Source organism: Cornus florida, unplaced genomic scaffold (assembly GCF_030987335.1).
Source record: "Cornus florida cultivar Cherokee Brave unplaced genomic scaffold, ASM3098733v1 CherokeeBrave_3.0.0_Hap2_Chr07, whole genome shotgun sequence".
NCBI lineage: Eukaryota > Viridiplantae > Streptophyta > Magnoliopsida > Cornales > Cornaceae > Cornus > Cornus florida.
In genome coordinates, this window is record NW_026775577.1 from 78,084,771 (window position 1) to 78,091,357 (window position 6,587).

Here is a 6,587-nt window from a genome sequence, read left to right on the forward strand (position 1 = left end):
AACATGATAGTAATTTGGTTTAATTAATATTTAGAAATGTAAAGCATGTATAGTATGTATTTCATGTGTAAGTAAATTGTTTCATTTACTAATATATTTAATTCTAGAAATTTGTCTTGTTAAAACGATAAACTCTTGTAGAATATTAATTATGTTTACCTTGAGAGCTTATTACTAGGTTGTAGTATGCGTAGTAATTATAGTTTGCTTAATGGTGACTTGATTTAGTTGAATTATAATGTCATTGTAGCGTGTAATGAATCGCACATTGAAGATTCAACATTGTATACCATTGCATGTGTAACAAATCGCACATTGAAGATTCAACATGGTGTATGTCATTGTAGACTTGAATCCCTAGGACATGGTTTGTGTTGTTTCACCCGACTTGTGCTTAGTAGTTAATTTCATGCATTGTGATTGAATATATATCATGAACTTGTTGATTTTAGGAGTCGTAAGGACGTGAAAAATGATACGGTTAGGACTTGGTCCTAGTACGGGAGGTACGAGTTCTCTCTACATCCACTACAAGAAAAATAGTTTTTTACCACACTTTTAAAAAAATCATAGTAGAAGACCCCTTCTACCATGATTAATGAAAAACCATGATAAAAAATATATTCTTTTACCACGATTTTTAAATAACTGTGATAGAAAGTATATTCTTTTATCACGATTATTTTATAACCGTGATAGAAAGTGATTTAAAACCGTCGTAGAAAATGAAATATTTTCACTTAACTTTTGCCTGGTCTTTTTCCCGCTAGTGTCAATAATATATATATATATATATATATATATATATATATATACTGCTCACATGGACAGAAACCACAACACAAACATATATCTCAAAAGCCGGCCGCCCCTTTCTCGATCTTGTTCACGATTCGGAGTCTATGGCCTCTGAAATTCTTGAAATCAATGTATACGGAGGCAGCAACGCAGGAGGAAGCTCCACCGCCGCCTGCTGCCGAGGAGAAGCTGCCGGAGAAAGAAGAAGATAAGAAAGCAGAGCAAGGAGTTGAAAAGAAAGCACCGGAAGAGAAGTAATAAGATGAAAAGCCAGTGGAGGAAGCCAAAAAAGAGGGGAAACCGAATGAGAATCCAAAACAAGAGGATTTGCCCCTTTCTCCAAGCCCTAACCCTTGCTCCCTCTCTCATTCGAAGCCCTAACTCCTCCCTCCCATTCGAAGGACACTTTGGCGTCAAATCAAACCGTCTCTGCATTTTCCGTCTAATCAAGCGCCGTAGTCTCTGCATTTTCCGTCGAATTCCATCTCCTTTCTCTCTGATTCTTCTCTTGGGTATGTCGATCTGCATCTTTTATCTTCTTTTTTTTTTTTCATTTTTTTTTTTTTCATTTTCAGTATATATATGCATATTTGTTGAGTTGATATTCTGAAAAAACAAAAAAATTGAAAAATTGAAATCTAAAAAGAAAATGTTGGACTGAAATTGAACAATGGGACTTGATTGTTGGACTGTGATTTTAAATTGAAAAAGGTATTGAGCTGAAAATCTGTAATTCGAGTTTGGGAATTGTTGAATGGAGTAGGGGCAGTTTTACTTGGGTTGTGATGAAGCTACATTTTTCTTTGAAAAACCTGTGAAGGGCTAGTCCCTGAATTTTCTAAAAAATTAAGCAGTGTATTTTGAATGGAGGTTGGGGCAGAATAGAATTTGAATTTGTTTGTTATATTTGTTGTGTTGCTGATGGAGAATGGGCATTGTTGATTGGTTTTTGTTGGGGCAGTTTTTATGTAATGAAAAAAACTGGGATTGAGATTCAACCATTGTGATGTTGAAAATCATTTTTCTTAAAAATTGTGAAGGGCATATCAACCAATCTCTGTTGATGAAGGCAAATAAAACTTACGAATATCCATGAATACCCCTTGGTTCACCTTGGATCACCATATGCTTTGAGCCACCAAAGTATAAGCCAGTTGGTGCAAGCGACCCAGGTTCAAAAAAATCATTCATTATAGCAGTTATTTCTTCAGGCTTAAACTGAAAAAAAAAAATAAATAAATAAAAAATTAATCTTGATTCTATACAAAAATAGTAATTGATTAAATGAGTACAATGTAATGAATCTTTAAAACTATTGAGAAATTAAATGTTTTAAAATAAATAAATAATGCACGTAAAATATATCGTTAAATTAATTAATATCTCCCTTAATTAATAGAATTTATGTGGTCCTAATGCTATTGTTTTGTAGAGGTTATACTGTAATATGTCATACCAATTAACACAACCAAGTAGCTAGATGCCAAAATCTTAATGAACATGGAGATTTAATGAATGAAGATAGGAATGAGAATCAAAATGAAGAAAATGTGAATGAACTTGAAGATTTGGTAAATGAAGAGTATATGAATGAGAATGATAATCTTCCTTTGAACATTAATGATCTAGGAAATTGGAAAAATATTGATAAAAAAATGAGAGATTTATTAATTATGCTAATGCTAATGTCAACTAATATCATATTAATAAAGGTTGGATGCACCTTAATGACAGGGTATAGGGGGTCACGTGCGTTAAGTGACCAATTTTGCAGTAGGTTATAGTAAAGGTTGAATTTACTATATAGAAACACATCATATATTTTTTTTAATCCTGCAACTTAGGCAAGCTAAATCAATCATACTTGCCAAACCAACTAGTAAGCAGCCTAGGTGCAATATTATCTAATCCATTCGCATAGAGCTAAGGTTGGTTAGTCTATGGTCAATTACCTCAATTGTTATCATCAGCTTGAGCTGGTGCTTAACAAGAATCAACCTACTGAATAGCAGCCTAATAAGCTAGAAAACTGAATTGGCTGAGTGCCAATTAAGTAACATTAGGAGGTGGGCAATTTCAGCTGCCATTCTACTCAATCGTAAAGTAAAGTGAACATATTGAGCAGACATTGATCAAACAATACGTAAATTATGAGTTTGAAAGCAGATTGACCCAGTGTTTCATTTGAGTTCTAAATTCAAATTGTAAAAAGGAATATGTACAGATAAACACAAACATATGTGCACATATATATCACATAATCTATATGTATATCATCAATACTGTTATTATGATCGATGACTATAATTAGAGAGTTTTATGGAATGGTTCACTATGAAAAACCTAATAATGTTTTTTTTCACCGGCTTGGCTTGATGGAGAGGGCATATATTTTTTGGTCCCGGTGGTAGAGGACATTCAGTTGCAGGCTTGCACCATTATAACTTCCTATTTAAATATTCTCTTCTCTTGCTAAGATCCTGGACCAATTCTGATTTGGCTTATTTTAATATTCTTCTCTAATTAGTAATTGCTAAGATACTGGACCAATTCTGGTTTTGAATTTTTAATATTATTCTCTTTGATAAGATACTGGACCAAGTCTAATTTGGCATTACAAGTTAACCACAAATGACAATTTTTCTCAATTATAGAAATAAACAAGTACAGAAGACTTGGTTTACTCTATTACTATGAGTTTAATAATAGTATTAGTGAGAACCAGCACATGCTAACCAACGAGTAAAAAGTATTTAAAACCCACTTATCATCTACTCGCCATTATAGATGATAAGTTTAATCACTCCATCTTAATCTAGTATTTTTTTCAACGTTTGAGAACGTTTTGGAAACGCAGAGAATAGTAAGGGAATAAGTATGAGTGTAACTCTATTTTGAGTTTCGAATTTTAGGACATGCATGAATTCCATTTTGTCAAGTAGGTCTTAGAAATCAGATTTTGATATTCAAAAAAGGAGATAAAAACATTTTTGTTTTATAGAAAAATCTTGTCAATTTTGGAAGCTAATTAAATATATCAGTTGGAAAGATTAATCGTTGGAATTGCTTTTCAATTCCCAAACAACATGGAATATGAATTTGGAGACAGAAAATGACTAGTATAGAACAGAAACAAAAGGACACTAGGATAGGGGTTGTCAGTTTCTCACATATGCGTAATAGAAGGATTATATAGTTTGCATGTGATAGGATAAAACTGTTTCTGATTCCAGTGAAAGCCAGTCAAGTTGCCTTTTTTTCACATTAGTCCAAATGGACTTTTATGGCCTTTAGTAGTAGGACATTGTGGCCTCCATTTCAAGCCCCCCTCTCAGGAAAAATGTTTATGCCACAGAGGAGTGTTCCGACTCTCCTTGTATGGCCCATACGGATCACAATGTTTTTTGTTTGTTTGCTACTAACAGACAGGGAATGCACAATAGACCTGCATAATTTTCCTTTTCTTCGAGTAGTTATGGCACTGGACGTCTTCCACATTTATAAGAGCCTAAAAACTCAATATATATAATTTTGGCAACTTTACAACTTGACAACTTTATAACTTGTTTTACATTCTCTTACTTTAATTATTACATTTTGTAGGTTAAAGCCAGGATAGCGGGATTGCGATTCCCATTACTTTTTTTGTTGCCGTTATATTTTTTGTATGGCTCATGATCAAGAAGTTGCATATATGGAAGAGAGAGACTAAAACAGGGCAAGAAGATATGAAGATTTTTTGTTTTATTTTGGTTATGTAAAGAGCTTGTAGATATTGTACTTCTTTGAAATTTGTATATATTTTTGTATAAAATCATGATTTGGAATTGGTTATATATATATATATATATATATATATATATATATATATATGATGTTATTGGCCAGTTGTAAGTTATTTGGGTTATGATGCTATTTTTTATTTATAGGGTTTGCTTCTTGGGTCCTTCCAAGGCTAGTAGTAGGGCGAAAAAAAAAAAAAAAGGCATCATAGGGGTTGTACACTATTTTTAAAAAAAAATAATATAAGACTTTCTACCACGGTTCTGCACCGTGGTAGAAAAAGGACTTTCTACCACGGTGCAAAACCGTGATAGAAAGCCGTCTACTTTCTTCCACGGCATTTTCTACCACGGTTCAAAACTGTAGAAAGCATTTTCCATTGTGATAAAAAAACTGTTTTTCTTATAGTGATCATTAGACTGTGCACTAGGTAGTACCTTATGGGTCGTAATTGTTCAAAATAAGTTGTATAGTCTTGATTGAAAACCAAGATCACATGTCTAAGTCTTTCTAATTACTTGATTTCACATTCAATTTTCAAGTTGTTAATCATTGATTACTTGTAACTTGTGATTTGGTGCTTGCGTTTTTAATTCCATTTAGTATACTTTTACCTTGTATATTTGTTTTGTGTGTATTTAAATTCCGTTTGGTATACTTGCACCTTGTATACTTGCTTCGTGTGTTTTTCTACTCCATTTAGTATACTTGTACCTTGTATACTCACTCTATGTGTTTTTCAACTCCGTTTAGTATACTAATACCTTGTATACTTGTTTCGGGTATATTTAAATTTCATTTAGCATACTTGTACCTTGTATGCATGCATGTTATATATTTCATTTCAACCGCTGATGTATCTTAAAATGATCCCTTAGTTCACCTTGGAACATGAACCACATGGATTATCACATGGATCAATTTATATCAACTTGTAAAACTTTAGGTTATACACATATTTATTTCCTACGAGTAACTTGTATACTCACCCTAGTGGTTTGGCTTATTTTTCTGGTAAGAAAATGTTATTTTGGGATGCACAACATCCCTAGGTTGCTACGATAGCTTAGAGTGTTTTGGAGCATTGTATTCATGTACTTGTTAGCATGTTTTACTTTATTTTAGTTTTATATGCCAAAACTCGTATCTTTTGTTCTAAATGTGTAATGTGCACTTGAGTGCACCTTTTGGGACATATTTCACATGTATTTAATGAGGCCAAGAGCCATTTACCTTTAAGTTTACTTTTATGTCATTTGGATTTCATGTTTAATTATGAAAATGATATAATTCGGTGGTTTGGTATATGATATTTTGCATATGACATGTATTAAGGCCGTAGGCCATTGGAACATGCTTAAATATGCTAATTACATTTGTGTGCATGTTCACAATTGCACACAACATCATTCTTGACGAAATGAACACTTAGTAGCACTCATTTTCACCTTTTTTTTTGTGAAATCTGGTTTAAGGACATTTAGGTTATTTTTTTTGAAAACTAAGCTTCGGCCTTAACATGGTCACTTAGAAAATGTGATTTTAGGGGAGGTTTCTTCACAACATTTTTCCAAAAAAAGTCGTTTTGTTTTCGAAAACCTCGCGTCAAAATTTGATTTTCTGGTGCATTCATTTTTCAGGAAAAAGTCTAATCTAAGAAGCATTTTGGACATTTCACTTGAAAAATAAGGGCTGGTCTTGACATGGTTGACCAGAAAACATGATTTTGGGGAGGGGGGTCACTTCACAACTTTTTTCCAAAAAGAGTCCTTTAAGCTTTCAAAACAACATTTTAAGTTGGAAAATCAGTGCCTACCCCTGTGGTTTGTTAGGGTGCTGCTGTGCGCACAAGCGCGCAGCGTGCGCCGTGGGTGCCCATGGTGCCCCGTCTTAGCAACCTTGTTGCCCTATTTTCTTTTGGCCATAACTTCTTTGTCCGGACTCCGAATCACGCGATTCTTGAGTCTAACTTCGTTGATTTTTTGTTATCTTTCTAGTGATTTGCA

The 6,587-nt window shown here is 33.4% G+C and overlaps 1 long non-coding RNA gene across 1 annotated transcript; it reads left to right on the forward strand.

Annotated features, from left to right (window-relative positions):
* The first annotated feature begins 831 nt into the window (after positions 1-831).
* LOC132267325 (uncharacterized) lies at positions 832-4,685 on the forward strand. Its single transcript, XR_009468978.1, has 2 exons — positions 832-1,310; positions 4,402-4,685. It is a non-coding gene; the product is annotated as an uncharacterized LOC132267325 (long non-coding RNA).
* The last annotated feature ends 1,902 nt before the right edge of the window (positions 4,686-6,587 follow it).